The 27,192-nt window shown below is 47.0% G+C and overlaps 1 protein-coding gene across 1 annotated transcript in view; it reads left to right on the top strand.

Annotated features, from left to right (window-relative positions):
- Nucleotides 1-27,192, top strand: part of RALYL (RALY RNA binding protein like) — a 309,810-nt gene that overhangs the window by 61,305 nt on the left and 221,313 nt on the right. The window lies entirely within an intron of this gene.

Raw genomic sequence — 27,192 nt, 5'->3', positions numbered from 1 at the left:
TAATTCACCAATTTGCAGACGAAAGCTGAATCACAGGAACAAATCCATAGAAAAAGGAATAAGCAGAGCTTAATTTGTCTGGGCTAGCCAAATTCTGAGCCCCAGTGTCTCTGCCTTGGCAGTTCATAGCCCTGGAACCTCTGGGCTTGTTGCATCAGTTATAAAAGTAATATATATTGCTTGCATCCCAACACCTCTTTCATTGCAATCTAAGCACTGAGAGGAAGAACCAGAAATCACTGATAGCCATAATAGAAGCTTTTTAAAGAAAGCTGTATTGGAGTAATATCACCAACCATCACATAATAAATGTGGAGTTTGAACTGGAGATGTTACATTCTGTCATATTATTGAGCAATTACAGAATCAGTTAAGAGATAAGTTCAGGATATTAGGTAATAAATAGAAAATTTCTGGAGTGGATCACAGGGCAGCTGATCCCTGTGAATAAAATAAGCCCATCATCCTAGTCTTGGATCATCTGTTTTAATGTGCCCCATTAAGAGACGGAGACACCACTGGGAGACTAGGGGATACTGAGATGGGGAGAGTCCTGGGATACATCTACACGTGCAGCCAACATCGAAATAGTCTATTTCGATGAATAACGTCTACACGTCCTCCAGGGCCGGCAACGTCGATGTTCAACTTCGACGTTGTTCAGCCCAACATCGAAATAGGCGCAGCGAGGGAACGTCTACACGTCAAAGTAGCACACATCGAAATAGGGATGCCAGGCACAGCTGCAGACAGGGTCGACGGGCGGACTAGCGCTTCCGGGGCAACAGCTAGCCGCTCCCTTAAAGGGCCCCTCCCACATACACTCAGCCTGCACAGCACGCGGTCTGAGGAGCCATATAGGCACACAGACCCCGGGCGCCGCAGTCATGGACCCCCAGCAGCAGCAGCAGCAGCAGCAGCAGCAGCTAGAGGTCCACCCAGCCCTCCCGGCAGGAGCAGGGCTTGCCCTGGCTCATGCCATGTGGGAGGCAGCTGACTACCTTCTTGCCCCAGGGGAGGAGATGCCCCCAGGGCAGCAGGGCTCAACCCCTACCCCTGCAGCATCCCGCTCCACCCCCCCGCCTCACACGCCGGCGGCTGTGGAGCTACCCCACCAGCACCGACTGGTGGGAGCGGCTGGTGCTTGGGGAGTGGGACGACGACCACTGGCTCAGGAACTTCAGGATGACCCGCCAGACATTCCTGGAGCTGTGCCAGTGGCTCACCCCCGCACTCAGGCACTGGGACACTGCCATGCGGCGTGCCCTCCCTGTGGAGAAACGGGTCGGCATCGCTGTCTGGAAGCTGGCCACTCCGGACAGCTACCGATCTGTGGGGCAGCAGTTTGGTGTCGGAAAGGCCACCGTCGGGGCTGTCTTCATGGAGGTAAGAGAACCCACAGGGGGAGGCCAGGGGAGGGCAGGGGGGCCAGGGCAGGCAGGACAGGGGGGCCAGAGCAGGGCAGGGCAGGGCAGGGCAGGGCAGGGCAGGGCCACGCACACCCTGCTCACCCCTCATTGGGGCTGTCCCATGTGCTTTCTCTGCAGGTCGTGCGTGCCATCAACGCCATGCTCCTGCACAGGCTCGTGAGGCTGGGGGACCCACATGCCACTGTCGCCGCCTTTGCCACCCTGGGCTTCCCCAACTGCTTCGGGGCTCTGGATGGGACTCACATCCCCATCCGCGCCCCACACCACAGTGGAGGACGATACCTCAATCGGAAGGGCTACCATTCAGTCGTCCTGCAGGCCTTGGTGGACAGCCGGGGACATTTCCAGGACATTTACGTGGGCTGGCCTGGCAGCACCCACGATGCCTGGGTTTTCCGGAACTCGGGCCTGTGCCGCCGGCTGGAGGCGGGGACCTACATCCCCCAGCGGGAGATCCCTCTGGGGGACACCACCATGCCCTTCTGCGTCATCGCAGATGCGGCATACCCCCTCCGGCCATGGCTCATGCACGCCTACACGGGCCACTTCTCCGCTAGCCAGGAGCGCTTCAACGAGCGCCTGAACCGTGCGCGCCAGGTGGTGGAGCGCTCATTTGGCCGCCTCAAGGGACACTGGCGATGTCTCCTGACGCGCCTGGATGCCAGCCCCAACAACATCCCCCAGATTGTGGGTGCCTGCTGTGCCCTGCACAACCTCGTGGAGAGCAAGGGGGAGACCTTTCTTCAGGGCTGGGCCGCGGAGGCCGGCAGGGCACACGTGCAGCCACCTGCTGCCCCCAGTCGGCAGGTGGACCCAGAGGGGACCCGGGTCCGGGAGGCCCTGCGGGCCCACTTCGACCAACAGGCCGCGGGGTGAGCTCTGCCCAGGCCCCCTACTGCCCGCCCCTTCCTCCCCCACACTCCTGCCCCAACGCCCACAACATGGAGCACCCCACCGCCCCCCCCCACTTGTCCTGGAGAAATGACATCACGAACTTGTGGGTGAACTTAAATGTTTTTTTTGTCTTAATGAATTTTTTTTTTTTTGGTAAATAAATAAATATGTGACACACAAACCAAAAAGGAGGGACAAACGTTCAACCAATTCAGGATGGGCACAAATAAAACAATACAACCAGAAAGCAAATCAGTGTGCGCCATCAACAAAAAAGAAAAACAGGGAGGAGAACGGGGAGAACTATTTACAGGGTGGGACGGGGCAAACGGGGGCACCAAAATAAACCAGTCCAAACTATGTACAACAAGGGGGGGGCCACGTCCCGGGCCCCTCGCCCCTACAGCCCAGCACTGGGCGTGCCTGGCCGGGAGCTCCGCCGTGCCTGCAGTCTGGTCCGCGGCTGGGTGGGAGCGGGCTGCACTGGAAGGTATCGGCGCCGGCGAGTCTCGGGTGGCTCCAGGGGTCCCTCGGCGCGGTGGCCCTCGCGGGGAGGTGGTGGGGCGACGGCGGACGGCCTGGCGACGGCTGGAGCAGCTGGTGGTGGGGCTGCAGGAGCGGGCATGGCGGGCGGTGGCTCGGCTGGCGCGGCATGGGGGGCCAGGTGGTCAACCAGCCGGTTGAATGTCTGCATATAGGCCCCCCATGCCTCCTTGCGCCAGGCCAGCGCCTGCTCCTGCAGCCGGACGTGCTGCTCCGACACCTCCAGCTGCCGGCGGAGGATGGCCAGCAGCTGGGGGTCCGTTGCCGCCGCCGGTAGCAGGCGCGGGGTCCGCCGTCTTGCGCTCCGCGGGGCCGGTCGTTCCTCCGCCGAGGGGCTGCCCTGGAGCGAGGGTCCCGGAGGGCTCTCCGGGACAACCGAGGCCTCGCCGGCGCTCTCTTCCGGTCCTACGGATGGTGCAGGTGCAGGTGCAGGACACAGGAGAGGAGGGGGGAAAGAAGAATGGAGACAGGCGTTAGTGTGGGCCCCGAGCCGTGGCCTTTGTCCCCCCCGCCCTGTGCTGCAGGTTCCCCATCCCCGTCCTCGGGAGATGCTGCTGTGATGGATGGGGTTCAGGGGTCCCCCCGCCCTGCACCCCGTCCCCTGGTGGGAGCGACTCTCACTTCACCCCTCAGGGTCTGAGAGCAGGAGAGGTTTCTTAGGCCACAGATGGCCAGTTTCTGGCAGGAGTGACAGCACCAGCTGTCAGAAGAGACAGTCCTTCCAACCCGTCGTGGGGAGAAGACCCCAAGGGGGGGCCCCTCTGGGATGCAGCTTTCCCCCTCCTCTGGCTGGCTGCCTACCAGCTCTCCCTTCCCCTAGCCTCTACCTGTGGCCCCCGCCCTCGCCCCCCAATTCCAAGCCAGCTCGGCTCCTCCCTCCTGTTTGGTCAGGGCAGAGGTGTCACCTGCCAGCTGTAGTGCCAGGATCCTCCTTTGGCCCTGGGAGCTCCTCGGCTCTGGTGGCTCATATGTAGCCTGAGTCTCCCTTTGGCACTCCCCCCACTCCATCACATGCTGCTGCTGCGGGGTGTCCCACCTAGTCCGCCCGGGGGCCCCTCGAGGTTCAGCTCCCACCTGGCCCGGGGATTGGGCATGGCACTGTCATGCAGGGTGGCGGGGGGCAGGAGCTGATGGCTGCAGTGCTGTGAGGGCCATGGCCCTGGTGTCCTTGGGGCCATGGCCATGTGAGCGTGTGGGGGGCCCTGGACACATCTCTGTTACCCCCGCCCCTCAAGCCCTGGGGTGTCCACCAGAGAAGGGTACCTACCTGTGGGTCCGCTCCCACGGTCCGGAGATCCCCGGGGGTCGGAGGCCCTGCTGCTGCTCCGGGATGGCAGGAGGAGGATCTGCAGGCCGGTGTCAGTGGAGGAGGAGCCCCCCTCCTCCTCCTCCTCCTCCTCCTGCCGCGATGTCCCGGGGATGGCCGCCGGGGGGGGCCCCCGGGGTGCGGGGCTTGCCTCCGGGTCGGACTCCGGCTGCAGGGCCTGCTGGGGCTCGTCAGCCGAGATGTCAAGGGTGGCCGGAGGGGAGGAGGTGTGCCGGGAGCCCAGGATGTCCCTGAGCTCCCTGTAAAAGGGGCAAGTGACGGGGGCGGCCCCAGATTGGCTGGCCGCATCCCGGGCCCGGGCATAACCCTGCCGCAGCTCCTTCACCTTACTCCGGACATGGTCCGGAGTGCGGGCAGGGTGACCCCGGGCAGCCAGGCTGTCGGCCAGCCGAGCGAACGCATCCGCGTTCCGCCTCTTGCTCCCCATTACCTGGAGCACCTCCTCCTCGCTCCAGAGCCCCAGCAGGTCCTGCAGCTCGGCCTCCGTCCAAGAGGGGCCCCGCTGCCGCTTCCCAGAATGGCTGGTCCTCTGGCTGCCCTGGCTGCTCTGGCTCCCCTTGGGGGGGGGGTCCCCTGGGGGCGCTGGGGGGGCTGCTGGGCAGCCATCGCCACTGTCAGGGGCTGAGGGCTCGGCAGGCTGCCCACGTGTGCAGGCTGCAGCCTGCACGTTGCCTCAGCTTCCTGCAGTCAGGGCTGGGGAGGGGACCTTTAAGGGGCCGCTCCACGCGGCCACCAGTGAGCTGAGGGGCTGGAGAGAGCGTCTCTCAACCCCCCAGCTGATGGCCGCCATGGAGGCCCGGCAATTTCGACGTTGCGGGACGCAGATCGTCTACACTGTCCCTACTTCGACGTTGAATGTCGAAGTAGGGCGCTATTCCTATCTCCTCATGAGGTTAGCGACTTCAACGTCTCGCCTCCTAACGTCGAAGTTAACTTCGAAATAGCGCCCAACACGTGTAGACGCGACGGGCGCTATTTCGAAGTTGGTGCCGCTACTTTGAAGTAGCGTGCACGTGTAGACGCAGCTCTGGTGACAATAAACCAGAAAAAATTCAGGAGCCTGGATAAAGTTGTGGGGAGCAGGAAGGTCTCTGCAGGCCCTCTCCTGAAAGATGGAAAGACTAACAGGAAGCCAATGGAGGGGGTAGTATGGGGGTAATATGGTTTTCAAAAGCCAAAGCCAGCACTGGGGGCATGGAAGCCAGTGGAGGGGCTAGCCTGGTGACCTTCCTGAACAAGAAACCCAAGGCTGGGGACAGCTGAAGCCTGAGAGCAGCAGAGGTGATAGCCACCCAACTGCTCTGAGAGCCAGTGAGAACATAAGAACTGCCTGTGGTCAGTCTAGCCCAGTACCCTGTGTTCCAACAGTAATCAGTGCTGGGTACTTCAGAGGGAATGTACAGGAACAATTATCAGGTGATCTATCCCCTTTCATCCACTTGCAGTTTCCGACAGTTAGGTTTCAGGCCACCCACAGCCTGGGTTTGCATCCCCGAATATCTTGGCTAATAATTAATAATAATAATAATAATAATAATAATGGTAGTCCATCGATCAGATGATGACAAATCTGTGCAATCATCTGTTATTGGTCTTATGGTGTGCCCTCTGGTGACTGTATAAGCCAATTCTAGAGGTGCACATTTTGCCGCAGATACTGCATGGGAAGTTTGCAGTCTGTGGTTGTGCATTGCTGATGTTCTGTGACGTCATTCATATGACTCGTGTAGATGCCGGCTGCGGTCTTCCTCAAAGGCAATGCAGGTATTTCTGACTGTTGCACGCCACTGTGTTCTGTCACTGGCGGCATACTCAAGGTCCCTAGGTTTGATACTGCTGTACTGCAGATTGGCTTTGATGGTATCCTTGTAGGGTTTCCGTGGACGACCTATACGCTGGATGTCCTGGGAGAGTTCACCATACAGAAGCTGACGAGGGATTCTGTTGGCATCCATGTGGCTGACATGACCAGTCCAACGTAGCTGTGACTTCATGATCATCATTTCGATGCTTGTCATCTGGGCTCTCTCGAGGACCTCAAGATTGGCCACTTTGTCTTGCCAGTGGATCTTCATGATGTTATGGAGGCAACGCATGTGGAATGCTTCGAGCTGCGTGATGTGACACCTATATAGTGTCCATGTTTCGCACCCATACACAAGAGATGAGAGAACAGCAGTTCTGTACACAAGCAGTTTTGTTGACGTCTGGATGTTACGGTGGTTTAGAACTTTTGACACGCAGACAGCCAAGTGCCTGGCTCACTTTGGATATTCGCACGTTGATCTCATCCAGTGATCCATCACTGGATATGACACTACCCAGGTATTTAAAGTTCTCCACTACTTTAAGCCGAGTGCCATCAATGGAGATACTCAGGACAAGAGCATTTGATCCAGGTGCAGGTTGATGGAGAACTTCTGTCTTTCTGAGGCTGATACTTAGTCCAAAAAGTTGTGAGGCCTCAGCAAACTTGTTGACAATGTGTTGAAGATCGTTTTCAGTGTGAGCTATAAGGGCACAGTCATCAGCAAAGAGTGCCTCAGAAAGGAGTTTCTGCACTGTCTAAGTTTTTGCATTCAGGCAACGGAGGTCAAAAAGTGAACCATCATGCCGACATTTCAAGCATATATCCTCGGTCCAGATCTTTCATTGCATGGTTAAGGACGCATGCAAAGAACAGGTTAAATAAGACAGGAGCAAGAACACATCCTTGTTTCACACCGTTGGTGATGTTGAAGGGGGATGATGTGGCTCCTCAGACAGTACTTCACCTGTCATGTCATCATGGAAAAGGCATATAATCTGGACAAATTTTCTTGGGAAGCCAAGTCATATTAGAATGCTCCAAAAGGCTTCCCTGCTGATGGTATCAAACACCTTTGTCAGATCTATGAAGACAGCATACAGGTGCATGTTCTGTTCAATGCACTTCTTTTGTATTTGTCTGACAGCAAACACCATATTGGCTGTGCTCCGGCCAGGTCAAAAACCGCATTGACGTTCAGGTAGATTTGCCTCGGAAATACTGACTATTAGGCGGTTCAAGATGATGCGGGCGATCATCTTCCCTCCAATGGAGAGGAGGGATATGCCTCTGTAGTTTCCACATTCTGCTTTGCTGCCTTTATTCTTGAAAAGGGAGACAATAATAGCATCACGGAGGTCCTGTGGTATGTTTTCATCTGCCCAGATGCTGATGATCACACTATGGAACGCTGCTAGTGCTGCTGGACTTGCTGCTTTATATATTTCTGCTGGTATCCCATCTTTTCCAGGAGCTTTTCCTGAACTCATCTGGCTAACAGCTTTCTTAATCTCATCTATAGTGGATGGAAAGTCAAAATCTGTCAGGACAGGTTGTTGTGGAATTTCACTGAGGACGTTGTTATTCATGGTCAATGGTCTGTTAAGGAGGTTGCTATAGTGTTCTCGCCATCTTTCGTTGATGACCTCTTTGTCTTTGACCAGCGTTGTGTTGTCTGATGAGAGCAATGGAGTAGCCCTTGGTTTAGAAGGTCCATAGACAGTCTTAATAGCACTAAAGAACATCTTTGAGTTGTGGGTCTCAGCGTAGTACTCAATTTCTTTGGCTTTGCTCTCCCACCAGCTGTCTTGTATCTGGTGGAGGTCTTTCTGTGTTTTGCTCTGAAGGTGCTTGAAATGGTCCCGTTTGGAGGCTGAGGAGGGGTCATTCTGCCATTCAATAAAGGCTTTTCTCTTTACTTCCAGTGCTGAACATATTTCTTCTTGGTTCTCATCGAGCCAATCCTGATGTATTCTTTTCTTTGGTCCAAGCGATGTTATTGCTGTGTCAGTCACTATCTGCTTGAACTGATCCCACTTTTCGGTTACAGTACCAACCAGTTGACCGTGGGATGTTAATTTATCATTGAGACTCTTCTGAAAATTGTTTAAACATTGGGCATCCCTCAGTTTGGCTATGTTAAAAGCAGGTCGCACATGCTTAAGGCATTTGTGCCGAGAGGGAGCGAAGTTGAAGAGACATCCTGACTAATCTGTGATCTGTCCAGCACTCTGTGCCTCACATTACTCTGGTGATCAGTACGTCTTGGATGTCTCACCTTCTGACAATGGCATAATCTATCAGATGCCACTGTTTAGACCTAGGGTGCATCCACATCGTTTTGTATTTATCCGCTTGTCGGAACAAAGTGTCGGTAATAGTCAGATCATTTTCAGAACAAAGGCTCAAAAGGAGTAGTCCATTGCTGTTCATTTTGCCTACGCCATGTGGCCCGGTTACTCCTTTCCAGTTCTCATTGTCAGCCCCGACTTGGGCATTGAAATCTCCAAGTAGGAGTAGTTTGTCTGTTGTAGGTGTGGCCTTGATCAGTCTGTCGAGATCTTCATAGAATTGTTCCTTTGAGTTGTCAGGGCATGTTAGAGTGGGTGCATATGCGCTGATGATGGTGACATGACGTTTGGCGTTGAGTGGGAAGCGTAGTTTCAGCAATCTTTCATTGATACTCACTGGAAGGTCCGCGAGTTGACGCATCAATGAGGTTTTTATTGCCAGACTGACTCCATCTATTCTATCCTCTGTCTCAGTCTTACGCTTCCAGAAGAAGGTATAACCACTTCCTGGTTCACTCAAGAAACCTTCCCCAGCCAATCTTGTTTCACTTAATGCTACTATATCGATGTTATAGCGGGCTAGTTCATGAGCAATGAGAGCTGTCCTTCTCTCAGGTCTTGCAACAGCTTCTCGATCCATGAGAGTACGAACATTCCATACACCAATGGTAAATTTTCTCAAATTTTTCTTTTGGTTTTGACTGCAAGTAGGGTTGAACTGCCAGCCGCGGCTTGCTGGCCAGTTATTGTTCGAGGGCAGGCAATTTTTAGGCCACCTTTTCTAGGCCCCTCCCTTACTAGGATGAGCAGTGCTGTCCTAAAGAGGACTGCTCAGATGCCTGGGATGCTGCCAGTCAACTCTGCTGCCCCAGGTACAGAGCTGGATGACCACTTGTCCACAGGCCGCCTACGTGCGGGATTGGGACTATGACTCCCAGTGGTAACTTCCACCTGTCATTTCGCCCCTCTCCCATCGCCGCAGGACTTGGGTGATGTGATGATATGATGATTTGCACAGGACCTGTGCGGGAAAGCTTTTTAAGCGGTAGAGCCGGTGCACGGGAGCAATCCCACTCTCTCGACCTTGGAAGCCAGGCACCAGTGGTACGTAGAATTGTCACAACTGGCAACTTCTTTGGTTGCAGTGTATGGCCTTGACGTCTTTCATGCCTTGTCAAGCCCTTCACTTTCCACAAAGCATTGCAGAACCGCCTTCTTGGCCTTTGGGTCTAAATGATCTCTTCCGCCCAGTCCGCCAGAACTGACTTCACATGCTGAGTAGGCACATCCGAAAATTCACGGAGGGTTTGAGCCCCATCGGTTACACTCACCTGGTTCGGCCAGCCTGTCGAAGCCGTTGCCTGGGGTGTGGCCGCTGCGCATCCTGCAGCTACTTGGAGCCACAAGTGAGAGCTGAGTGACAGGCAGGGACCAAAGTGGATGGACTACCCCCGAAGGGGTACAACAAGTCCCTCCAACAGAGGTACTACCCTACCCTGTACACCCCATACATCCTTGGCTAATAGCTACTGAGAGACTAATCCTCCAGGAGCTTGTCTAAGGCTATGTCTACACTATGAGATAATATCGAATTTAAGTCACTTAGCCTGATTTTTCCAAGTGTCTGTCTTCACTGCAAATTCCATGAGCTCGATTTATGAAGCACTGACATAGATATTATATTGATATCATAATATCGTAATAACCTGACGGGTGTAGCATTCAGTTCTAATTTAAAATTCCGAATGAAGGGTAGCGTCTTTAAATCAAATTCATTCGCCTCCAGACGTGTCCCATATGTGCCCCACAATGCCCCACAATTCTCTGCTCTGGCTTCTTCCATCTCCACTGCTCTCAGGTGTGGAGGAATTAGGCAACAGGAAGACCATTTTAATTCGGCACCTGGAAGCCCATGGCTGTAGGGTGATGAGAGGCTGAAAAATCTTCTTTCTTTTTGTTTGTTAGTAGTGCAGCTGTGGGGTCTGTGGTTCTGTGTATACTCCTGCTAGCTGCCTTTTTCTTCTTCACTGCCTGGCACCAGCCACTGCCCCTCCCCCTCAGCCCCCTGCATCATGTGGCAGCTAGGCTGTGCGTTGGAGTTGTACCTGTCTGATAGGACGAGAAGCTTCTTTTCAGCCATTTACCTGTTGTCCTGTCCCCCCACCTCCCCTCTCTTCCCTCCCTGAGAGGTGCCACGCATTCTGGAAGTTTCCGTCATATGCATCATGTGGCAGTTAGTCTGTGGGTGGGGGGTCATGCTTGGAAAAGAAGCTTCTTTTTAGATGCTTAGATTTTGTCCTGACCCCCACATTGCCTCCTTTCCTTGCCCCCAGAGGCACCACACAGTCTGGAACTTTACTGCTCCCAGCCGCATCATCTGGCTTGACCCCAAACCAATAAAAGGAAGCGCTGAGCAAGGTGCCAGGCAGATTGCGCACAGTGAGGGTCCTGTAGCCGGCCAGGGGAAGCCTCCCTGGTCAGTCACAATTTTTGGGCAAGACAAGAAAATACTTTGTTACAATCATGGCTGTCCTCTCAAAGGAAATTTTTGGACAGGCTTCAGCCAAAGGCCCAGGAGCTGACTGTAGCCGGGGGCCTGTCAGCCACCCAGGGGAAGTCTCCCTCGGTGGTCATGATTTTCGGATGCTGGCTGTAGTCTGTGGTCTTCCAGTCACCTGGGGGAAGTCTCCCTGGGTGGTCACGATTTTCAGGTGCTGGCTGTGGCTGGGGGTCTTTCAGCCACCCCAAGATGTAACTGTTTCAAAGAAGGAAATATTGTAGTTGTACAATTACTACAGGTTCTTGAAATAAGGCTTGCACTGAGAAATATTCTTGTTTTGAAGGTCTTTTTTAGCAGGTCCAAACCTGGCTGTGGTCTGGCGTCTTTTCATCACCCAGGGTAAGTCTCCCTCGGCAGACATGATTTTCAGGGCTGGCTGTAGTCTGGGGTCTTTAGGCATAACTGTTTCAATGTTTCATTGCAGTTTCAGTGTCTACTTAAACATATTCTTCTTCTGAGGGTTGTCTTTTCCAGGAGGCGTAAATCCAGATTCAAGTCCGAAACTAGGTCCAAGCCTAGGTATGCTGGTAATAGGGGCTGGTGGTGGGTATCCCTGGGTGGTCACGAATTTTGGGGCTGGCTGTAGCGGGGGGGTCTTTTAGCCACCCCGAGACACAACTGTTTCAATGATTCATTGCAGTTTCAGTGTAGCACCTGTGTCTACTTCAAAATATTCTTCTTCTGAGACTCTTCTTTGCCAGGAGGTCTAAATCCAGATCCAAGCCTGAAAAGATCCAACGCTTTTGCATCCTGTTTTCAAAAACTGTCAGTTGGAACAGGTTTACTACACCCCACCCCCAATTATAAAAAGCACATCTCTTAGCAAGCTAGACCCCCCTGGGGAAAAAGGGATGTTTGTATAACACAGCAGAGGAAAGAGGGGAATGAATGTGGGAAGGTGTCATCAGATACCCACATCTACTTGTGGGGCATATTTTCCCATGCCGCACCAGTGAAAATAGACAGAATGCCACGGGTCTCAAGGAACAGGGGGGATAGGTTCTCACAATACACAGGTGCAGCACTCTATTTAAGCTACTTGTGTGTGGCAGCAATAAGTCAGTTTTGTGAGGAGCATGGGGGAAGGTGAGGATGCTCAAAATCGAATGGATAAAACCCAGAATTAATAAATCAATTTTAATACATTTGATTTTAGCTTATAGTGTAGATGCAGCCTAATTCTTTTTTGACTCCATTTATAGTTTTGGCCTTCAAATCATCTCTTGGGATTGAGTTTCACATCATGTTGGTTAAAGAACCACATCTGTTTGTGTGTTTCAAACCTGCTGCCTACCAATTTCATTAGGTAATCTCTGGTTCTTGTACAACATGAAGTAAATAACACTTTCTTAATCGAGTATTTCCACACCATTTCCCCCTTAGTTATCTCTTCCCTAGGCTGAAGAGTCAGGCTTTCTTCATATGGAAACTGTTCTAGTCCCTTACAAACATGTTTGGTTCCCTTCTCTATCTTTTTCTAATTCTAATATGTCTTTTTTGAGATGAGGCAACCAGAACTGCACACAGTACAGGCATACCATGAGATTTATATAGAGGTGTGATAATACTTTGCATCTTATTATTCATCTCGTTCCTCAGAGTCTCTAATACTCTATTACTAGTTTGTTTGACTGCTGTATCACACTGAGCAGATATTTTCAAGGAACTATCCACAAGAACTCCAAGATTCCTTTCCTCAGTGGCAATCGCTAATTTACACTCTATCATTTTGTATGTGTCGTTGGGATTATGGTTTCCAGTGTGCCTTAACTTGCATTTATTGTCATTAAATGGCATTCATCCTTTTGTTGTCCAGTTCTCTCGGTTTTGAGAGAACAATTTGCAATGCATAGCAACTTCTTTGGGCTTAACTGTCTTGAGTAATTTTATATCAAATTTTGCCTCTTTTCCCAGGCCTTTTATGTATGCCTGTAAGGGCTGAATCCAGAGGGGCAGAGAAGTCTAGGGTAGAGAGCCCGGATATGTGAGAAATGCTGAGGCAGAATAAGCAGCACAACATGCTAAGGCATCATAAGGAACATAGGGGCAGTAGTTGTTGTATTGTATGGATTATGGTCTTGGGATTTGTGATGTTTATGAGAAAACCTTCTGTGATTAACTTCATAAGGGCCATTTGCACTATTATGGACTCTGTCAGACCTCTGAAAGAGAAACTGAGGCATTGAATGCTGAGGCCTAAGGTCAGGGCTGTCCTGTGATAATCACTTAGATGTTTTGCAACTATCTTGCAACTGAAAAAGTATCCTTGTCTGAAGAGATTTCATGAATATTGACTAGTGCACAAAACTGGCTACTTGTGAAATGTGTAATTCTCTGAAGTAATTTCTCCATTACCGACTATGAGACATTTTTAATACAAATGTTAGACACGCCAATATTTCATCAGAGTTACCTTTGCCGGGTTTATAGATGAAAATTAACATTTTAAAATCAAAAGTTATTGAAACTACTGCATGTATTATTGTATATTCTACCTGACAACACTAAAAGTTACCTTTCAAGTAGTTAGGATCAGTTAAAATAATCTTCTTGTGCTCTAATTTGTTATCTAAATGATTTAGGACATTGGAAACTATCCTCCTCTGATCAGAAAATCAGTTTAATTTTACCTTATTTTAAAATGGTTATGGTCAGACAGGCCATAGATTTTAATTTAGTTGAATTATAATGATGCTATTTTAAATTATAGAGCTGCCTTTTTATCAATCAGTAACGCTTAGAGAGGTGGAAGTGGGTCACCTTTTTGTTGTTGTTCAAATCAAAATTTATGACAAATGTAGGATGCCTCCCATCTAATTGTTTTATAATAGCAAGATTTATATATGCATAGTTGCACTACAGGTACTCCAACTACAACTGTGTTCTGTCAACCTTTGTTGGCAAAAACTGGAACTCTCTCTGACCTTTCCTGTCTTTGTCACATGCTTTCAGCACACTATCCATGTTGGTGTCCTGCCACACTTCTCTGTTGTCATCATGGAAGGTTTTTGGTCCTCAGCCATATGCAGCAGAACTGCATGAAAAAGATTGTTCTGAATGCTTACCTGGAGCTTATTCATCTTTCTCTCGAACAGTTATATTAATCTCTTCTGCAACACCAAGCACTCCTCAGACATGTTCAGAATAATGTCAATTAAACCAGTTTTCTCTCCAAGTCTGCATCCAGACATGAGGAAGCACCTAGGCCCATAATCACTTTAACAACTGTCTGGGTGTGATTATTTTGAACAGTCCTTGAAGTGTCCTTTAGACCAGGGTCTCTGTATTTAATCCTGTAACATAATTTTATCAATGAAGGTGCATTATGCTTTCCTCTTTACCATCCTGATGCTCTTTGTATGCATACAGCATTGGTGGCTTTTTCCATTGTTGTTATGCTAATTAATGCACAATATTTACAGACTCTGAGAGGCAAATATGAAGTCTTTTTTTCTTGCAATATGTACTCTGATTCTATTAGGGAGACAAGTTGGGAGAGATATTGTCTCATTTGACCAACTTTTGTTGTTGAAAAAGAGGTGCTTGTGAGATATTACCTCTCCCTCTTTGTTGTTGTAGCCAGGTTGGTCTCAAGATATGGGAGAGACAGTGTACTCTGGCTCAATATCCTTTTCTGTCAACTGAGGATTGTTGTGAGGGGAGTAAGTGTTATATTCTAGAGATATTTATATGTACATCCTCAGCAGATCTCAAAACAGTTTACCACGGAGAACAATGTTATAGTCCACCATTATAGATGAAGAAAGTGAGGTACAGAAAGCTAATGTGATGGGCCCAAAGACACCTAGGAGGCCAGCAGCAGAACCAAGAATAGGACCCAGGTCTCTTTAATCCTAGTCCAACGCTCGATCACTTAGGCAGAATGACTTCAGTTACTATGTAAACTGCAGTTATTAACACCTCAGATGCTGGGGGCAGTCCTGCCACAGTCCTGCCACAAACAGCTATTATGATTAGGGCCCTATCAAATTCCCTGAGGTTAGAATGGCTGTGGTGAGTAATGACTAGGGAAAATGTAATACCCAAAGTAGTTCACGCACTTGAAAAGGGCTAGCACAATTTCTGAGAAGAGCCAGGGAGAAGGAGACTCAAAGAGACACAAGAAGAAAGCATGTTTGGTGTGTTAGAAAATTGTGAGCCCTGTGCTGAAGAGTGAAGATTTAGACCCATAGCGGAAGAGGAAGGACACATCCTGCAATAAACAAGAAGGGTGCATCTACACTAGGAACTAAAAACTTTGAAGTTAACTTCAAAGTGAGGCGTTACTTTGAAGTAGCCTGCAGAGAGTCTGCACACATTTTCCCTTCAATGATAAGTTCGAAGTAAGGGGGCCCAATTTCAAGGTCCTTACTCCATCCCCAGGAATGGAATAGTGCCCTACTTCAAAATTTAACTTTGAAGGAGGTTGTGTGTAGACACTCAACTTCAAAGTCTGTTACTTCTAAGTTGTATTTCGAAGTAAGCAACTGACATTATTTTTGCACTGTAGACATGGCCAAGGTGTGGCTTTGAAAAATGGTATATGTACTTGCTCTTTTTTTGCACTCCCAGCCTATATCTTCAAAAGGGGAGTGGAAGAAAAATTCCCTTTATTCCCACATCAAGGAAAAAAGATCAAGGTGGATCTAGTTCAAAAGACGGCTGGTCGTGTGGTGATAAAGGAGTGTTTTCTTTGTTAAGACTTCTAGTTATGCCAGAACGGTGGATTCTTAAGTTTGAATGCAAAGGTAAACCACCCACAAAAAAAACAGTAATAACTACCTGGAAAGCAAGAATAATCATTGCCTACCAGAGGGAAGGTAATTGCAACCAATGAAGGAAAACTGAGGGCTGGGAATACTGACAATAAAGGGGTATGCCAAATGCTCACAGGGAAGAGGTAAAATAGTAAATGCTTTGATGTGTATGCCATCAAATTATATCATGAATTATACACTTTTCTTGGTCCTGACTGAGCTTGGGAGTTTTGCTTGTGTATCTGTCTCCAAGGTTAATCATTCTGAGGTTGAGAAAGTGCTTATCCAAACTGGTCAATTCCTTAGGTTTGAGGACTAAAAGAATATTATCAGGTCTGTAAAACTTCTGCCTGCTTTTTATAACATCTGTACTTCTATAAAAATCTTGAAATATGGAGCTAATTCTCCTTCAGCTAGCACGTCTAAGGTTAATGTATCTGTGCCATTAACCTGTTACTAAAAAAGTGTACATTAACCACTGGGTGGAGGAGGAGCAAAGCACTCCTTTGATAACTCTGGCTCTGATATTTATGATTCAGGCTTGCTTCTTATATTCCTCCCTCAACATTTTTGTCTCTTCTCCCCTTCCTTTTATCCTTCCTTTCACTCTTTTCCTCCCTCCAGCTTTCCTTCTCTCCATGATGCAAATTAAGGAGGGACTGTGACACCAGAAATCGGGGGGTGGGGAGGTGAGTCTGATCAATCATTTCTCACACACGCTACAAGGTGTTCAGTACCAATAGATGTTTTTTCATCCTTTTCTTTTTAGCCATCAGGATAACATTTGCATAAAGAGGTGCCTCTTGCTATATTGATTGGTTGTCTCAGCTCACTCGCTGGGGAAGCCATTTCCACATCACAGGTCATATCTTATGCCTCATCCAGCTGAAGTAACATAGATGAACACAGGCATCCAGCCATTGAGTAGAACAAGAGAGTGAAGGGATAAGATTAAACATATCTAGGAATTAGATGATTGCAAGTGTATCCTTTTCATGTATCACAGTGTATGTTTTGGTAGCAGCACAACCAGACTGTGGGGCGGCTATTCCATTCTTGCCAAGTGTAACTGGCAGTATTTTGAAACTTACGCATTGAAAGAATTGAAACTCCTATGTGTTATGTACATTTGTGGAAATGATTGTGGAAGAATCTCATTTGATGTGTATATTGCTTGGGATAGGTCAGTAGGCCTGACAGGAGTGTTCTGCATAACAAAACTCTCTCCCAACATCCAACATTTTCTTCTAATTGCCGGTATATTGGGTTCCTATGCTGCAAGGATTGGGTGTAATATAAGAATGAAAACTAGACAGAGAGTCTATAGAGCTCTGAGGAAAGTAAAAAATCACCCAGGCAAAATCAGCCTGGGTGATTTTCCTATCCTTAGAAAAGGAAACTGTGATTCTCAAGTTCTGAAAACCACATGAAAATACACCTTTGCTCAAACCCTGTCCAACTGGATTTGAAATAATTTAGTTTATCCATCAGCTGCAATATTCACTTCTGTCAATATGAATTAATATATCTCTGTACTATTGGACTGATAGGGTGCCGAGCATAATGAATATCAGTGAACATGAGGTCAGATCAGAAGTAAGATTAGGAAAAGAAAAAGTTAAAAATTACTTAGGCAAGATGATGTCTTCAAGTCACCAGCTCCTGGTGAAATGCAGCCTAGAATACTCAAGGAGCTGATTGAGGAGATAGCTGAAACATTCAATGTTATCTTTGAAAAGTAATGGAAGACAGGAGAAATTCCAGAAGATGGGAAAAGGGTAAATATAATTGCCCAACTGTAAAAAAGAGAAATAAGGACAACCAAGGAAACCAGGGACCTATCAGCTTAACTTCTGTAGCAGGAAAGTCAGTAGAACAAATAATTGCGGAATCCATTTGCAAACATATAGAAGATAATAAGGGGATGAGTAACAGTCAGCATGGATTTTTAAAGAAAATATCATGTCAAATCAACCAGATAGCTTTTTTTGACAAGAGAAGAGGACTTGTTAATAAGTGTGAAGAGATGCATGTTGTATATCTAGAGACTTTAGTAAGGGTTTTGATACAATATTGCATGACCTTATAAACAAACTAAGGAAATGCAAACTAGATGGACATACTATAAAGTGGGTGCATAACTGATCAGACAACCATAACCAGAGAGTAGTTATCAACACGTCACAGGCATGCCAGAAGGACATAATGAATGGGGTTCCACAGGAAGCAGTTTTGGGACTAGTTCTGTTCAATGTTCTTTCAGTGATTTAGATAATGATATAGGGAGGATGCTTATAAAGTTTGCAGATGAAGGGTCATAATTAAAAATGATCTGGACAAACTGGAAAAATGGTCTGAGGCAATTAGGATGACATTCGATAAGGACAAATGCAAATGGGAAAGAACAATTAGGGTAGGTTTACACAGCAAAGTTATTTCGAAATAACTATCCTAGCGTCTACACAATGCAACCACTATTTTGAAATAATTTTGAAATAGTGGTTCTTTTATTTAAAAATTAGTAAACCTTGTTCTATGAGGCATAGTGCCTATTTCAAAATAAGCCATAGCACATCCAGTAGCACTATTTGGAAATAGGCTCTACAGCTATGTCTAACTTAAGAGTTTTGTTGACTGGCTTTTTGTCAACAACACCCATGGAACGTCCACATTCCCAAGGTGTTCTGTCAACAGTAAATCAACAGAATGCGACACTTTTGTTGACAGCATTCTGCCACTCCCCCATGAGGCAGAATGCTTCTGTTGACTGAGATCTGTCAACAGAAAGCCAGTCTGGAGGTTCTGGGGTGCATTCTGTCGACACACAGGACTTCCGGAACACCAAGTAGCCCCATCTGCTGTGCTTCCAGTTCACTGTTTTGTTGAGAAAACGGCCAGGCGGTCTGGCTGCTCTCTGTTGACAGAAGTTTTGTCGGTGAGTATCTTCTGATAGTAATTGCTCTAATACAGACATTGCCTATGGCCATGGCCACTCTGCCCCTCCGTTTCAGAAGGGGCATGTATATAGAGATGTTCAAAAATGCTAATGAGGTGTGGATTTATATATCTCACACCTCATTAGCATACTCCCATGGGATCTCGCTTTCGAAAGAGGCTGCTTTAGAAATGCAATCAGCTGTGTAGTTGGGGTTCCCTTGAAAGGAAACCCCAATTTCAAAAGTACCCTCCTTTCCCCAAAAATTGAGAAGGAGGCATAAGATATTTAAATCTGCACCTCATTAGCATTTTGAATGGCCATATTTACATGCCCCTTCTAAAAGGGAGGGGCATTGTAGCCATGGCTTTGATGTGTAGATGTAATATGTTAAAATAGCCAAGTGCTGTATCAAAATTTTTGTGTGTAGCAGTGGTATTTCAAAACAAGCTATTCTGGAATAGCTGTTCCAGGATAGCTTATTTCTGAATAAGGCTGCTATATAAACATATCCTCAGTCTTGCATATACGAAGTGAAAAGTGACTGTCTAGGAAAGAGTACTGCAGAAAAGGGTTTACAGGTCATAGAGGACCACAAGCTAATTATACGTTTACAGAGTGGCCCTGTTGCAAATAAATAAATAAATAAATTTTAAAAAAGCAAACATCATTCTGTCATGTATTAACACAGTGTTGTGAGCAACACATGTGAAGTAATTGTCTTGATTTATTTTGCACTTTAGGCCTCATCTGGAATACAGTGTGTAGTTTGGGGCACCACATTTCAAAAAAGATGTGAAGAAATTGGAGGGGGACCAAAAAGAGCAACAAAAATTATTAAAGTTCTAGAAAACACAAAGTATGAAGGAAGATTGAAAGAACTGGGTATCTTTAGTCTGAAAAAGAGTAGACTGAGAGGGTACATAACAGCTTTCAAGTGTTGAAAAGATTTTTACAAGGAGGAGGGAGAAAAATTATTCTCTGTAACCTCTGAGGGTAGGAAAAGAAGCAATCAGCTGAAATTGTAGCAAGGGTTGGACATGAGGACATTAGGAAAAACTTCTCAAAGTCAATGTTGTTAAGAAATGGAATAAATTGCCTAGAGAAGTTGTAGAATCTCCATCACTGAAGATTTTTAAGAACTGGTTAAACAAACACCTGTCAGGGATGGTCTGTGTGGTGCTTGGTCCCGCTAGGAGTGCAGGGGACTGGACTTGAAGACCACTCTAGGTTCCTTTCAGTTCTGTGATTCTATAATTCATTTTCATCTTTACTGAATTTTGTTCTTGAAATATTTGTGCCATCTTGTGCCTAGAGAAGGGTTGAGAAATAAAGGACCTGAGTAATACAGGTGTTTTCTGGTCAACATGATCATAGTTTTTTGCTTTTATCAGTAATGGCTCAGCCCATCAGCCTACAAAACCTTCAGTCTATTACCATATTGGATTTCTATCACCTCATGTTTGATGAAAGACATCTGAGGCATTTCCTGTACTTTTCAGAAGTACATTTCATGATTCTAATGTTATGTGCCCAGCTGCGAGAGACACTGCCTATGTGGCCCAATTCTGTACATGTTGAACCTCTTTCATCATCCTTGGGACCTGACTGGTGCCAAATGAAAGATTTTGCTGGACTACAGGATGTCAACATTGTCTAGTACATTACCAGCACTTCCACTGCTTACTGATCTTTCAGAAGACATTTAGGGATAAACTACAGCTAAATAAACAGCACAAAACACTGAAAGCCAGGACTGGTGGCTGTGAACAAACTTGACCATACCCATGGTAAGTAGTCATCCAGCTAACTGAAATCATGCTGGATTACGGAAGTCGCCAAATGAGAAAGTTCTAGATTAGAGAAGTTCAACGTATAAGCACTTACCACTAGGTGTACGAGTTATTGATTTCATTATGCTGACTTCATTATGCTAACACATGTAGATGGGGTCAAATTTTACATATATTTAAAATTTTAAACTGCAGCAAGGGAGGTTTAGGTTGGATATTAGGAAAAAGTTCCTAACTGTCAGGGCGGTCAAACAGTGGAATAAATTGCCAAGGGAGGTTGTGGAATCTCCATCACTGGAGATATTTAAGAACAGGTTAGATAGATGTCTATCAGGGGTGGTTTAGATAGTACTTGGTCCTGCCATTGGGGCAGGGGGCTGGACTTGATGGCCTCTCGAGGCCCCTTCCAGTCCTAGTGTTCTATGATTCTGTGATTCTATATATATAAGAAATGTAAATATGTAGTTTGCTAAGAACATGGGATGTACCAATGATTCAGTTCTCAGTAAAGACAAAGTCTTGGGTAAGATAATGTTGGAGAAGAGAAATGTTTGCTTTTCAAAAGCTAATAGCCATGTGTACTATGATAACACAAAGGTGCAAGCCTGATTTCTGATTAAATTGTGTCCATGTTGATGAGAGAGTCCAGTGGTCCTGCTGTGATTGTATTACATCGCATACTTATAAATGTTAAGGGGATTAAAGCAAGCAGACAGGCAAGATGTTTTGTGAAAATATTAAAAAGTCATATATTTGCATATTATACAGATGGCTGCAAAGCCATCAATCATCATATTATCTGTATGTTGAGGATGATAAATGGGTTTCATTCTAATGAGAGAATCTAATCAGATGCAGAAATCAAGAGGGCACGCAATATAAATGCTTCAGCTCCAGCAGCTATATGTTATCATTAATAACATACAGTTTTGTGTGCCTTTGAAATCTCTGCTCCACTGTTCATTTGTACACATGCCTTTCTACATTCATAGCTTTGGAAAAAGGTCAGGTCACTAATTTCTCATCTGTAGCAAAATGACAGCTCAAAAACAGGGAAATGGTAAAAAAGGTAGAATCTATTAAACCTGTCAGTAAATACATGTATTGATATTTCGGGGTGGATTATAGCTGCAGTCACAAAAAATATTGTTAAGTTATTATGCATTACTTGCCTAGAGGCCCATAGAGGAATCACGGCTTGATACTACAAGGTACTGCACACACACAAAGAGAATAAAAAGAGAGCTGTCTGAAAGACCTTAAATCTAAATATCCGATGAAAGACAATCGATAGAGACCACACCAAAATAAGAGCTGGGTGGAAGAGAACGTGGCAGTAAAACAATCCTGGTTATTATAATCTGGAGCAGTCACAAGCAAGCAAACAAACAATAAAAAGCACAGATAATGCATCATAAAGTGCACTTTGCTCTGTTATTTTTCCAGTTATACCGGGGTTGTGGTGATTTGTAATTATATGCCAAAGTACGGTATTACATGTACCTAGGTGTGTTCTATTCAAATAAAATACCTCTTAGGAATACGAGGCCATGCTAAATAATTTACTGTTAAATCTTTACTGACAGTTGAAAAAGGAGCCATTAATTTTCTGCACAGGAGGAATGTGTGTTTTATTACAGCCTGGACTGCTGAGATTCTGCAGCTCTGGTTTTGTGAATTCAGTCAAAATCTGTGTGCTTCCTCGTGATCTGACTGCAGAAATTCTTGCCACCTGTAGTTGAGGTCATCAGGAGCGATGCCTGGGAAAAAAAACTGAAGGATTTGGCCTCTGTATTCTTGATTTTTGCCAGTTGACTACATGCTGAACAACCACAAAGGAAGATGATGTCTCGGCCCTGAATATTTTAAAATATTCAGACAGAACAATTCACACACTCAAAGCGTGAGAAGCAGATACAATCTTGAGTCAGTTGTGAGTTTGGCTTTGTTTTATAAATTACTCTGTGCTTAGTGGAATGGTTCAAAAACCCAACTGGAAGGGTGTGTTTATGCTGAGAGGGGTGGCAGTTTCAAGCAGAGACGTTAACCTGGGTGAGAACAGTGTAAAGATGTGTGGGAGGATAGGGAGCTGAAAAGAGAGTAGTCTTAGTGATGATCTACCTGTGTGAGTGTATCTGACCCAGCAGTGGACATGATACCTGACCACAGCAGGCCAGGTCATGTTCTGGGAGCACCGCAAAGAGCAGAAACTGGTTTGTTCTCTCCCCTCCATGTAAAGAACACTTGGATTCAATACCTGGACCCACAGGTCAATTCCCCCCAAATGCATAAAAGAAGTGGGAGCTTCAGTATTTAGACTCCACACAACCTCCCCATGGCCCAACACCTGTATTGTAAGGTCCATCCTCATACTGGGATAATAGCCTTTTCCCACTGCCACTAATCTACATATGTAGAAGTAGCCATATGTTCTGCAGTGCTGGAGGTTCAGAGTTCAGATTCTGCTGATAATTTTGCATGTCAGGGGAATTTCATATAATGGGATTTGGTTTTGCCTTTATTGTCTGAAATAAAAAAATTAGGAAATTACATCCAAAAGAAAGTTAAGATTGCAAAGCCAAGCATCTAAAAATGGGGCAATTCCAGAAATAAGGGTACCTGTGCAACACTAGAGCTGCGTCTACACGTGCACGCTACTTCGAAGTAGCGGCACCAACTTCGAAATAGCGCCCGTCGCGTCTACACGCGTCGGGCGCTATTTCGAAGTTAACTTCGACGTTAGGCGGCGAGACGTCGAAGTCGCTAACCTCATGAGGAGATAGGAATAGCACCCTACTTCGACGTTCAACGTCGAAGTAGGGACCGTGTAGACGATCCGCGTCCCGCAACGTCGAAATTGCTGGGTCCTCCATGGCGGCCATCAGCTGGGGGGTTGAGAGATGCTCTCTCTCCAGCCCCTGCGGGGCTGTATGGTCACCGTGGGCAGCAGCCCTTAGCCCAGGGCTTCTGGCTGCTTCTGCGACAGCTGGGGATCTATGCTGCAGGCACAGGGTCTGCAACCAGTTGTCAGCTCTGTGTATCTTGTGTTGTTTAGTGCAAGTGTGTCTGGGAGGGGCCCTTTAAGGGAGCGGCTGGCTGTTGAGTCCACCCTGTGACCCTGTCTGCAGCTGTGCCTGGCATCCCTATTTCGATGTGTGCTACTTTGACGTGTAGACGTTCCCTTGCTGCGCCTATTTCGATGTTGGGCTGAGCAACGTCGAAGTTGAACATCGACGTTGCCGGCCCTGGAGGACGTGTAGACGTTATTCATCGAAACAGACTATTTCGATGTCGCAACATCGAAATAAGCTATTTCGATGTTGGCTGCACGTGTAGACGTAGCCTAGGTGTTCCTCATTGAATTTTGTTTGTCAAGGAGGCAGGGTTCCCTCCCTCATTTAGCTGAACAGGATCAGGGCCCAACCACACCACCTTCAGAACATCAGTGATCTCAGAACCATGCAAGGAGTTGGGTGGGTGAAGGTTCTGACATCCCTATGTCTTGTAATGAGAGTGTTATATGCTTATGTATATAAAGATGTGGGGCTCATTAATAGGAACCTGAAGTAGGAGCATTGCTGGCCAGCTGCTCCTCAGTAGATTTGCTTTTTAAAAAATACCATGATAATTTGTCAATCCTGACAGTTGGTTTATAATTTCAACACTTTTCATGTTATGGTTTTACATAAGGATTGTAAATAGAAATTAGCACACACACACTCACCCATATCCAACCTTCAGTTAAATGACTACTAATTGAGATTGGTAGTATCAGTGACTAAGACTGGAACTTAAAGATTTACCAATGTTTTACAGAATTTTCTAGATGTATTCTTATATATGTTCTTACACTCATCAGTCTAGCATCTGAATAAAATGGTACTTAATCTTTTGATTTACCTAAATCTCCTAGAAGACAATAGAATGTCATGTTACAAATGTGAAGTTCTTAGATCAAGGAATTTTTAAATGATGACATAAGCGGGGGAGGACTGCTTATAAAACCAAAGAATTCTCATTTTTCATACACTCACTTCTAAGACACCTTGTCTGACTAGCTAATAACTTTGCTGAAGGAGGGACAAAAAAAGGCAAAATGTTTTCTGGTGCAAACTTTTTTAGGCAAACTCATAATAACTCTAGTACCACTACCGCTGTACCTTTCTGTAATAAACTCAGCAGACCTTATAAAATGTTTCAAAATAGGGGAGTTGGACCCACATATGGCTAACAGGGATATATGTAGTGATAACAGAGACATCCTATTCATCCATGTCTTGCTGACATATTTCTTGTCTCTTCTGTTGTAACATTGCAGCCAGGAAACATATAAGTACATTGATGTATTGTTGATGTATTACTATTAATAAATATAAGGTGCACTATATCCTCATTATTTTTTCCACCAGAAATATGAGCAATGTTTAATTTGAAACATAGGTGATGCATGGGAGCTTCCTAGCTTTCACTGCTCTCAGACCATGCCACTCTGGGGTTGGGGGGCTGCCCTAAACCCACCAAAAATGATGGGGCACTTTCACAGGAAGAGGCTGGGGGGAGCACTAGCAGGCCATGGGTGGGAGCAGGGAGGCAGTGGTAGGGAAGCGTGGGGCATGGGTGGAACACAGGCAGAAGGAGGGGCACTGGCAGGGAGGGGATGGGGCATGAACACATGGCCAGTGCCCCGCCCCTCCCCTTCAGAATCGCCACACTGGTCACCTCTGATCCAAAATATGTACAGTTACTTATCTCTGATTTTCATGCTCCTCAGTAGAATTTTGTGTCCTATTTATTTCAGGCTCCTTATTTCAAGGTCTTAGAGAATGCAAGTTTAAGAATTAAAGTGGTAAAGCACATGCAAGTGTAGCAATTTTATAATAGGATATGGCAGGTGTCTATCTGTGATATGATGCTTGTTTTAGAAGAAGACACATTTTCAGATGTGGGTATTTGTACAGGTGTCAAACAGGATATTAAGATAACATACCATAAAGGGCAGAATGCAGTTACATAGCTTTCTGAATTAAAGAAGTACACAATGCTGTCATGATGGATCCTATTGATTGTAACAGAATACGGGTTAAAATAGAATGAAATCTCAGCACTGAGAAGTTGGTTTGATCTATTACTATTCGCATTTCAAAGCAGAGGTTGCTTTTGTTGATATCAGACTTATGGGGAAGTGTTGTGGGGCAGGTGCACCTCATCCCTTTTTGAAGTGGGCAGAGTGATTACTTCACTGTGGTTGTGTCTTTCTGGACAGGGCAGCAAGGCCTAAAGGCCAGAGGCAGTCACAGCAGCAGTCACATTCAGGGCAGTGTAGCCTAGCAGCCAGAGTCCATATCATAGGCCCTATGTACAGGGCAATGAGACCCAATGAGCAGAGTTCGTATAACAGCCTTTGGGTAACAGTGTTACCTAATGGTTAATGCATGTTAAGAAGTCCCTATACTCTTGGCTGCATTGTCCAATGACCAGAGGCTATGTAGCAGCCCCGATATAAGCTGTGTCTTCACGTGCACGCTACTTCGAAGTAGCGGCACTAACTTCGAAACTAACTAACTAACTAACTAACTAACTAACTGTCGCGGCTACACGCGTCGGGCGCTATTTCGAAGTTAACTTCGACGTTAGGCAGCGAGACGTCGAAGTCGCTAACCTCATGAGGGGATCGGAATAGCGCCCTACTTCGACGTTCAACGTCGAAGTAGGGACCGTGTAGACGATCTGCGTCCCGCAACGTCGAAATTGCTGGGTCCTCTATGGCGGCCATCAGCTGGGGGGTTGAGAGATGCTCTCTCTCCAGCCCCTGCGGGGCTGTATGGTCACCGTGGGCAGCAGCCCTTAGCCCAGGGCTTCTGGCTGCTTCTGTGGCAGCTGGGGATCCATGCTGCAGGCACAGGGTCTGCAACCAGTTGTCGGCTCTGTGGATCTTGTGTTGTTTAGTGCAACTGTGTCTGGGAGGGGCCCTTTAAGGGAGCGGCTTGCTGTTGAGTCCGCCCTGTGACCCTGTCTGCAGCTGTGCCTGGCACCCTTATTTCGATGTGTGCTACTTTGGCGTGTAGACGTACCCTCGCAGCGCCTATTTCGATGTGGTGCCGCGCAACGTTGAAGTTGAATGTCGACGTTGCCAGCCCTGGAGGATGTGTAGACGTTATTCATCGAAATAGCCTATTTCGATGTTGCTACATCGAAATAAGCTATTTCGATGTTGGCTTCACGTGTAGACATAGCCATACTGAGCAGGGTGGCCTAATGATCAATATTGATGGGGGAAGAGGCTGTGACAAGGAGGGTGGCTGCCTAAGTAGGGAGGCCCAGGTTCACCTAACTCCACTAGACCACAACCCAGGGCCCTGACAGTGGTGTAGTGGTCTGCCACTGGGTCAGTAGGAACTCCACTGAAGCACATTAACTTCACTCGAGTGGGAGGTACCACTTGTGCACTCTTCCTAGGTCACTTCCTACCACGCTCCCAGACATTGTAGTCCACTGACCATCAGGGTCCCAGGATCCTCAATGTGAGTGCTTCCATGCAGCTCCATTGGCTGCAGTCCCCCCAGTCTGGCTTTCAGGGTCTCCAGTTCCCGCAAAGGCTGTGACAATTGGAGTCTTGTCCAGTGTTCCCTTGTAAGCTGAGTGCTTGGTTATCCACCCAGCAGCATGTGTTTCTACCAGTGGTGCACATCCCCATATGCCTTGGTGCACTTAACAAAAATTATTCTGCCTCTGGATAGAAAAAAAAATAGAGGGAACCCTAGATGCAGCCCAAGGTCCTTCCCCTCTGGCGGTCATCCCTGAATGAGCTGACCTGCTGCCTTTTGTGTCTAGTCTCCAACTGGAGCATGCCCTGCC

This window comes from Carettochelys insculpta, chromosome 2 (genome assembly GCF_033958435.1).
Source record: "Carettochelys insculpta isolate YL-2023 chromosome 2, ASM3395843v1, whole genome shotgun sequence".
NCBI classification, from domain to species: Eukaryota; Metazoa; Chordata; order Testudines; family Carettochelyidae; genus Carettochelys; species Carettochelys insculpta.
The sequence above is the reverse complement of the archived record's forward strand: the minus strand, read 5'-3'. Positions and strand labels throughout refer to the sequence as shown.